The sequence below is a fragment of the Micropterus dolomieu genome, linkage group LG18, assembly GCF_021292245.1.
Source record: "Micropterus dolomieu isolate WLL.071019.BEF.003 ecotype Adirondacks linkage group LG18, ASM2129224v1, whole genome shotgun sequence".
Lineage (NCBI taxonomy): Eukaryota > Metazoa > Chordata > Actinopteri > Centrarchiformes > Centrarchidae > Micropterus > Micropterus dolomieu.
The window spans coordinates 4,055,255-4,064,329 of NC_060167.1; the positions used below are offsets into that span (position 1 = coordinate 4,055,255).

Sequence of the window (9,075 nt, forward strand, 5' to 3'; positions counted from 1 at the left end):
CTTTCTGAGACGTGCTGCTCATCAGTAGGAAGAAGGTTTGAATCTCTGTCCTGCCGCCTCTACTTCAGCCTGTTTACATGTGACTGTTGCTAAACTCCCGCTGTGCTGAGATCTGCAAACGTGTGAGGCGATCTGTCTACAGCAGAGCTTCTCTGCACCCTGAGCCGAGGCCACCGTGGACTCTGGATTACGGCTCAGAACCACATCTGGATTTTATCACAGCTGCTGTTACAGCGAGTGTTGATTCAGTAAAGAGTCTGAGTACTTCTTCCAGCACTGACTGCTGCCCAAGCTCCAACTCTTAAAGCTGAACACACTCTGCTGGAGCTGCAGGCAGAATCACACATCTGACTGTAAATAAAAACAGCTGGATAATCAAACTATGCTGCCATCTTGTGTCCTCTGAGCTGCAGCCTTATGCTTTTATCATACAGCACGTGTGATTGGTTGAATCAGCCCACCTGCTTCAGTGAGCTGCACAGTGAAGCTTTTAATACAAACCACAAGCCGAATGTTGGTAAATGTGGGAAGCGGTGAACATTTGTGAACTCCTGCTTTCAGACTCAGAGGAGGATGATTCCTGCTCAGATTCAGAAATCAGAGTGAGGACAGTTTCCCTGTTTTCATCTTTCTTTTATTTTAAGTCAGAACCTGATGCTGAGTTTTAAGTTAGTTCTACTTGTAGTCAAACCTACTGCAGAGAATAAATTGTAAAGAAGCTACATTCAAACATGTTTGTCATCTGAAACCTTCACTGCGACGGGTCCAAGTTCACACTGTCCAGTAAAAACTGCACTTCCAAAGCCTTTATCTGCCTCCATGGTGTCAAATTATTACCAGGAACTACCACTGTTTATATTTAGAGTTAAATTCTGGTCCTAGTTTTTAGTTTCAGTTCAGTTTTTAGTTAAAATATAATAATAAAATGACTAAAATCTTCTCTACGTCTCTGAGTTTCCTTGTGTTGTTTATTTGATTCATGAGTAACTGCAATTTGCAACAATGATCAATAAATTACTCTCTCAGCTAAGACATGTTTCAGATCCTCAGTATATTTTGGTGATACACGAGTTATTAATTCATTTGTTATCCTCTTTTTTTCTTCATGTCACAAAAATGTCACAGATTCTGATGATTTCAGTCTCTAAATCTCCCTCATTTGTAAATCTGTTACTGGGTTTGTGTGTGAAGGAGAGTTAGTGTTGTATTAGTTTTAGAATAATATGAATTCAAGCAGTTCAGAGTGAGAAATATCCTTATTATAATAACTTATTTTAGCAAAATATTATACTGTAAAACATAATTTAACAGAACTTAAAGTAATTTGCATCTTTAAAATTTTAATGCACATTTAGTCAGAGAGAGTTAAAATGTGTGATGATCTTTGGTGATTCATGTTTTCATTATCACAGGTGGAGCTTGAACACTAGTGAACTTCCTCTTACACCAGCGTCGTGTCTGATAATGATCTAAAACCTGTTTTACTCTGAGCAGGTCACATGTCGTGTTTTCTGTAACAAGCTGGTTTTGTCAGTTGTCTCGATCAGTTAAACTACAGTTACACATTGTAGTTAGTTTGTGGTAATATTTCTAACAACAAACTCACCTGGATGTGAGAATTAGTTTGTGGTGTAACTCATATAAACCAACATCATTTAATAATCACATATAAACATAAATATAACCAGGCCAAGGTCAAAGGAGGGACTTGGATCAGGACTGACCTTCAGTCTGTGCAGTGAAGGATTCATGTTGACAAGAGCTGGGTATCAAAATAAGTTTTTTAATATGTAATGTAAATAGCATGTGTTATATTACATTGTTAATACTATGAGTTTCACAACACTTCTCAATGTTCATAATTTCTGTTCTTAACATTTTCCTCTGAAACGTGTTTCTAAAATGTAAATGTAACACTGAGAATGTATAACTGCTTATCATGTACAGCACATGTAGTGTTAGTGTTTAATTATAGTGAACCAACATTGTGGATTTGTGCATTTTATATTAAATAATTTAGAGACTCAACTCCTCTTTTCTCTCCCAGAGAGAAGCAGGGGGTTTTGATTATCAACCCTCTACAGACGGCTGAAGAGACCCCAAAAGAAAGGGGGGTGGAAAGGTCGCTTTCACTAAGTGCTATTCCTGAGCAGAATTTATGTAAACAAAGACTGCAGTCTCCAAAGACTCAAAGCATTACCTGTTTAATTAAATAATCTTTTAGTTACTTGATTACGTTTGCCTCTATTTGAGTAGTTATGTTGTTGATATCTGTTGTTGATATTAATGCTGAAAAGAATCTAAATAAGTTACTTTTGCAGTGTTTTAATTTTCAGCAAGATTAAGGACACTTCTTCATCTTATGTGTAACCAATATTTGTTCACAATACTTTCTCACACAATTCCTTTAGAAACGATGATAAATGTCATACTACACGTTATTAATCGCCAGCTTGAATTTAAGGCTAAATAACTAAATTCCCCAGTTCCTAAGGAGAGATGATCTTGGATTAATCTAAGCTTTCCTCATGTAACCTGAGCTCCCCCAAGTGGACGAAATAAGTATTACATACCATCGTCGGAAATGCCATTAATGTATAAATGTCACTCATTTATCATGACCAATAATTTGACAATTGTTTCCTGTTACCAAATGCTTAAACTTAGAACGGTACAACCGTTTGAACAGTGAGGTTTGATTGTGGGAAATATTTGATTATAATACATGCAAATAGATTTTCTTTTTTCTTTTATGGACATATTAAAAGTTTAGAAAGACAGTCCCTCGGGAAACCGGAAACGCCCCGCCCTGCGGGAACGCAGGACTGCCCTCTGGGGAACCACGCCCCAGACAACAAAAGAGCGACACACGACGTCGTTCGCTCTTCTTCCCTCTTCCTCTTCGCCCTGCTCTCTGGACGCTTCCCTCCTAAACGGCGCTTCGGCACGCGCCCGGCTTGCCCCCTCCTTTGACTATTTCTCTGATGTATTTAACCACCTTTTTATATCACCTTAGTTAGTTAATAAATTCACTGTAACCAAGGAATTGTCTGTATTATCAGTCTCATATCCTTTAGATATGAGACTGACTGATTGATTTAAGATAATTAAGCGATTATTAACTGATCACTGGTGAATAATTGTATAATTATTAAAAGCTACCTAGAGGTCCGGAGACTCTAGGTTAATAACAACTCCGGTGGTGCCCCTTTCGAAATGAGAGCTTTTATGGATTGATATTTTCTGAATATTAAAATTCATAATTGGGTATTAATTCTCAAATTTATTAAAATTCATAGGTAGTTTAGACATGCTACATAATCATAGATGTTGATCGTCACAAAGAAAACGATAAGCTTTGTTAACAGGAAACATTAAACATCCAGCTAAACATGAGGCTGAGATACGTTTATGTTTCACTGAGCAGTGACAGGACAAGTTTGAGGTACTTTTACTTGAATATTTCCAACTTATGCTACTTTATACTTCTACTTCACTACATTTATGAGACAGATGTAGTTACTTTGATTTTACATACTGTCACCGGCCCGTGAAAAAGGACATATTTTGGACCTCGTGCTGTCGTACGGTTTAACTATTAGTGAAATATGTGACACATTAATTTCAGATCTTTTACTCGTCTTATTTACTTTCCCTGTTCGTAGTTTTTCTACCTGTGCTCCTGCGTGCAATTAACCCTTTAACTGCCTCACAGTTTTCTGCTGCTTTTAAAGACTCACTAGCCATGTTTCTGTCTAACTGTCGTGCAAATTTTAAGCAGACTTTTGTAATGTGGTAAAAAAGATAAAAAAAAGAAAATGTGAAATATGAGCATTTCCATCAGCTGTTTGGAGCGAATAAACCAGGCTACAGCAAGCGTAGTTACGTCAGCTGTTGACGTTACCCATGGCTGTAATAAACAAGACGTCTCGGCTCCAAACCAGAAACAAAACCAGTCACGTGAACCTGAGGACCACTGATCTGAGAAAAACGGAGAGAGGTCCTCAGGAATGTGTCTCAAGCGGGCAAACTGCTACCAGCCAGGTCTCCGCACATTATGGGAATATCTGGCAAGACGCCGACAGCAGAAACAGCTGATCAGATGTGAGTTACAAGTTCACTACATCAGAACTTATTCGGAAAAAGTGTTTCCATCTCCCGTTTAGAGCATTAACTGTTTTTTGACAAAGGCAAAATCCACCTCAAGCGAGTGTAAAAATTTTATTTTGCCTTTTATATTTTACTTGAACTGAGTTATTGGACTGTTTTGCTCCACTGAGGGAAAAACGCTCTAAACCACTTTCAGAGTCTCGGCTGAATGAAACTACCTGCTCTCTCAGACGTGCCTGAAGAATATCTGAGAGAAAGTGGAAAAAGGATAAACTTCAAGTCTCGTTCTAAATATTGAGGGACACATGATGTAAATACCACAGAGCAGTAAAATCTGTTGGCCTCTCTTGTTAACCCTCGTGAATCAGACCGAGTTGTGCCGTTTATAATTTAATGTGAAAACTTTCTGAAATGTTTTATTAATAAATTCGCTGCTTAGCTTTTCACCCACTACGTTTCCCAGAGGCCCCTCTGTCCCGCCCTGTCAGCCCAGCCGTCTTCCTGCAGTTTGAGCCAAGTTACATTCCCCCTTCTTTCTAGTTAAACTAACAAACTGACAGTTTTCCTGCACGCTTCTTTAAAGATGTTTTTAACGCTGCAGGGTCGAGCATTGTGTCCTCGGTTAATACATCTCTCAGCTCAGGGTGAGTTCCAGCTGTTTAATGTGCGACAGCGTTTAAAAAAAGAAGAATCTGGATACTTAGATTCTCTCTAATTTCAGACCAGCTTCTCTTTTTGTCAAAAGTCTTGGAGAGAGAGGTTTTTTTAATCACCTTCAGTCATTTTTACATGATTTTAGTATTTATGAAAAATTCCAGTCTGGATTTAAGCCCCGTCACGGTACTGAAACTGCTCTGTGAAGAGTTTCAATGATTTTCTTTTAGCTGATTTAGTGCTTTGATATGGTTAACCACTCCGTTCTTTTATCCCGACTCGCTGACAGGAGTTCCTCTGTTCACCTCGCTGAGTTTTCTGCTGCCCCTCTTTCTTGTGGGGTCCCCCAAGAGTCCATATATTGGGGGCCCCATGCTTTTTTCACTCTACGCGCCGCCATTGGGGTCCATTTTCAAGTACACAATATCTCCTTTCATTGTTTTGCAGATGATGTACAAATCTATTTGGCTGTAAAACCCAATGACAAAGCCTCAATTCAGTCCCTGCTTAACTGCCTGAGAGATCTGAAGTTGGATCAGAACTTTCTCTGTGTGAGAGAGAGAGAATGTGTATGTGGTGGATCAACAGGCGTGACAGCAATCGCTTCAGGTTGTCGGGTCAGGACGCTATTTTGTGCTCAGGTGAGAGTTTATAAAGAATTTGAGATTGTCAAAGAGACCGTTTATCTGTATCTATAAAAGCAGATACAAGGTGTGAGAGTGGTTCTGTAACAACAAAGCACAGCAGTACAGACTGATTAGATACAGGTAAGTTACAGTAAAAACAAACCCAAGCTAGACATAGACATCTACAGAACAGCTCGCACACTGAGCAACAATAACGGCCAATAACAGCTAGAATATAATGAGCTATCAGTTAATGATTAGCAAACAGGTATTGTGTAACACGTGCATGACAGTCACCGTAACAATCACTAACAATGAGCACGAGTATAAACAATATACAGAGAACAGAACCATAAAGAACGCAGAAACAGCGTTAACAGAGCTCGCACAGCGTCACGTCCACAGAACACAACTACTAACTCTCTAAACCCACTAAATATAAACATTAACGGCGTTCAACACGACATCAACAATAAACTCTCAGCTGCCCATCAGAAAACACTGCAGTCTGTGAAGTGGAGCCCAGCTGTCGTCTGCACGCCTCACTCACTGCTGCGCTTTGGGGGCGTGGCCAAAGTGGGCACACTGGGTGCACATGCACAGAGATGTGAGGAGAGAGCACGCTCAGAGGCACGACCTTTTTATTTTACACTCTGTCTCAATGAAAGTAAGACTGAGGTTGTTGCGTTCGGTCGTCCTGATGGTTTAAGTGCTCGTGTAGCTGCTGTTGGTTCTTTAGGAACGTATCGTCGTCCGTTCACCAAGAATCTGGGTGTGATCTTGCACTCAGCACTGAGGTCATCCAATCAGATGCTCCCTGATGTCCCCAGCTCCAGGTTAAAGACTAAAGGTGAGCGAGCCTTTTCAGCGGCTGCTCCTGATCTTTGGAACACTTTACCTGCTGAACTGCTCGGACCGCCGACACGTTCAAGTCGTTGCTAAAGACCCACCTCTATTCACCGGCCTTCAAACAGAGGCGACATCATCGACCTTTTCTTCTGTTGTTGTCGTGTATATTTGTTGTCGTGTATATTTGCTGGAAAGCACTTTGGTCAACCGGGGCTGTTTTTAAATGTGCTATATAAATGAACGTGAACATGTGATAAACGCATCACTTCTGCTACTTTAAGTACATTTAAGTTACTTTATACTTCACTACATTTATCAGACAGATATAGTTGCTAGATACTTTGATCTTGCAAACATGTGAATGACTTAAAATATATAACTTTTTTATAATACTTTTCTACTTTAAGTACATTTAACTGATACTTCTATACTTTTCCTCTTGTAGACTTTTGAAAGCAGGACTTTTACTTATAACAGAGTATTTGTACGTTGTGGTGTTGCTACTTTTCCTTCAGTAAAGAGTCTGAGTACTTCTTCCAGCACTGACTGCTGCCCAAGCTCCAACTCTTAAAGCTGAACACACTCTGCTGGAGCTGCAGGCAGAATCACACATCTGACTGTAAATAAAAACAGCTGGATAATCAAACTATGCTGCCATCTTGTGTCCTCTGAGCTGCAGCCTTATGCTTTTATCATACAGCACCTGTGATTGGTTGAATCAGCCCACCTGCTTCAGTGAGCTGCACAGTGAAGCTTTTAATACAAACCACAAGCCGAATGTTGGTAAATGTGGGAAGCGGTGAACATTTGTGAACTCCTGCTTTCAGACTCAGAGGAGGATGATTCCTGCTCAGATTCAGAAATCAGAGTGAGGACAGTCATCACTAGAGGTCGGACGATTAATCGGACGATTTGTGGCATTTTTTAACATAATCGGCATCGGCCAATATCCAAGTATATCAAGCCGATTATTAGGCAGGCGCATCTTTGGGCAGCCTAGTGTTGTTGTGAGCAGCAGACCTCATCCAGTGCCTAAGGAGCAAACGGTAAGGATTCAATTCTTATTACTCCTTTATATTTAATTAAAAACTTTTGATATGTTACTGCCAACTTCGAGAAAAAACCTTTATAAGACACATGACATTCGGCTAATTTGGATCGTAGTTGAAGTTGCATTATCACAGAAGAGTTGCTATCATGTCACAATAAGTAAGCAATAATTTTGCAATTACAGAGTGAATCTGAGACTTTTATTTGTTCTGTTTGTGTGTCTTATATTTGAGATGGTTGTCACTCAATGCAGAGAAATAAGTAATAAAAAAGAGACCAACGCACTATAGTCTAGTGACAGACTGGCTTTGCTTTGCTAACGGGTAGCTACAGACAGACCCGGTGCTGATACGGCACTGGAACCTTAACGACTTTTATCTACCGCACCGAATATCAACGCGGATTTCTGTGCTTCAGTTCGGTGCTACTGTTATGCCAGTGCTTCTCTTGGATGCTCAGAAAACGGACGTTAGAATAACAGAAACATCGCTTTACATACCGTTAGCAGTGTTGGGAAAGTTCGCTTTCTCCTCATAAAATCCGTTTAAATGATCGTACGCGTCCTCGACGCTCGCTGCTTTGTCGACGGCGGACGCGGCGCAACACTGCTGGCTGGTGTTGCCAGATTGGGTGTTTTTTCGCTACATATTAAGGCCTGTTTACATGCGTTTTAGCCGGGTTTTCGCCTGGAAGGCTCTATAGAAATCTGGCACCCTATGGTACGAAGTTAAACTGACAGAGAGCCGCGTTCACAGTAACGTTCATCAGGCAGTAATACAGTACGTTCAGTTCACGTTCGCCCAAATTATGAACGCGTTCATTCAAAAGTATATTTGACAGTTTATTTTCTTCTTACCCGTTTTGTTTATTTAATATATTTTTTTTTACATTTATACAATTTATTTATGTTTTTTTACATTATACATTTTTTATTTATAAGTGCAGAATGCAGATTGTTCATTGTTCAATAAATGTTTTTGTTGAGAAAGTTTGTCTATGTTAAGTAATTATCATTTCTTTTACATTTTATCTTTCAAATAGAGGTTAAAAACCAAGCAAATATCGGCCAAAATAAATCAGCAGCATTAATCGGCCATCGGCCGACCCGGATTTCAAAAGATCGGTATCGGCATCGGCGTGAAAAAAACCATATCGGTCGACCTCTAGTCATCACGTCCTCAACTGGCACCGATTCACCTTCAAACTCAGGAACCTTAGAAACAGATTTATATTCAGTCCGCTTTGCTCTCATCGATCTTCAACAACTAACTTCAATGATTTCTTCATCTAAACCATCAACCTGCCTCTTAGACCCCGTCCCAACCAGACTGCTTAAAGATGTTTTACACTTAGTCAGCACTTCTTTACTAGATATGATCAATCTGTCTTTATTATCAGGCTGAAAAAGTCCGTTAAGACTCTTCAGCTGATCCAGAATGCTGCAGCACGTGTTCTGACAGGAACCAGGAAAAGAGATCATATTTCTCCTGTTTTAGCTTCTTTGCATTGGCTTCCAGTAAAATCCAGAATAGAATTTAAAATCATTCTTCTTACCTACAAAGCTCTTAATGGTCAGGCACCATCTTATCTTAAAGAGCTCATAGTACCTTACTACCCCACCAGAGCACTGCGCTCCCAGAATGCAGGGTTACTTGTGGTTCCTAGAGTCTCCAAAAGTAGACTAGGAGCCAGAGCGTTCAGCTATCAAGCTCCTCTCCTGTGGAACCAGGTTCCAGTTTGGGTTCAGGAGGCAGACACCATCTCCACATTTAAGAGTAGGCTTAAG

The 9,075-nt window shown here is 40.0% G+C and overlaps 1 protein-coding gene across 4 annotated transcripts in view; it reads right to left on the reverse strand.

Moving 5' to 3' along the window:
* LOC123987296 (butyrophilin-like protein 1) overlaps window positions 1-9,075 on the reverse strand; it is a 208,732-nt gene that overhangs the window by 185,551 nt on the left and 14,106 nt on the right. The window lies entirely within an intron of this gene.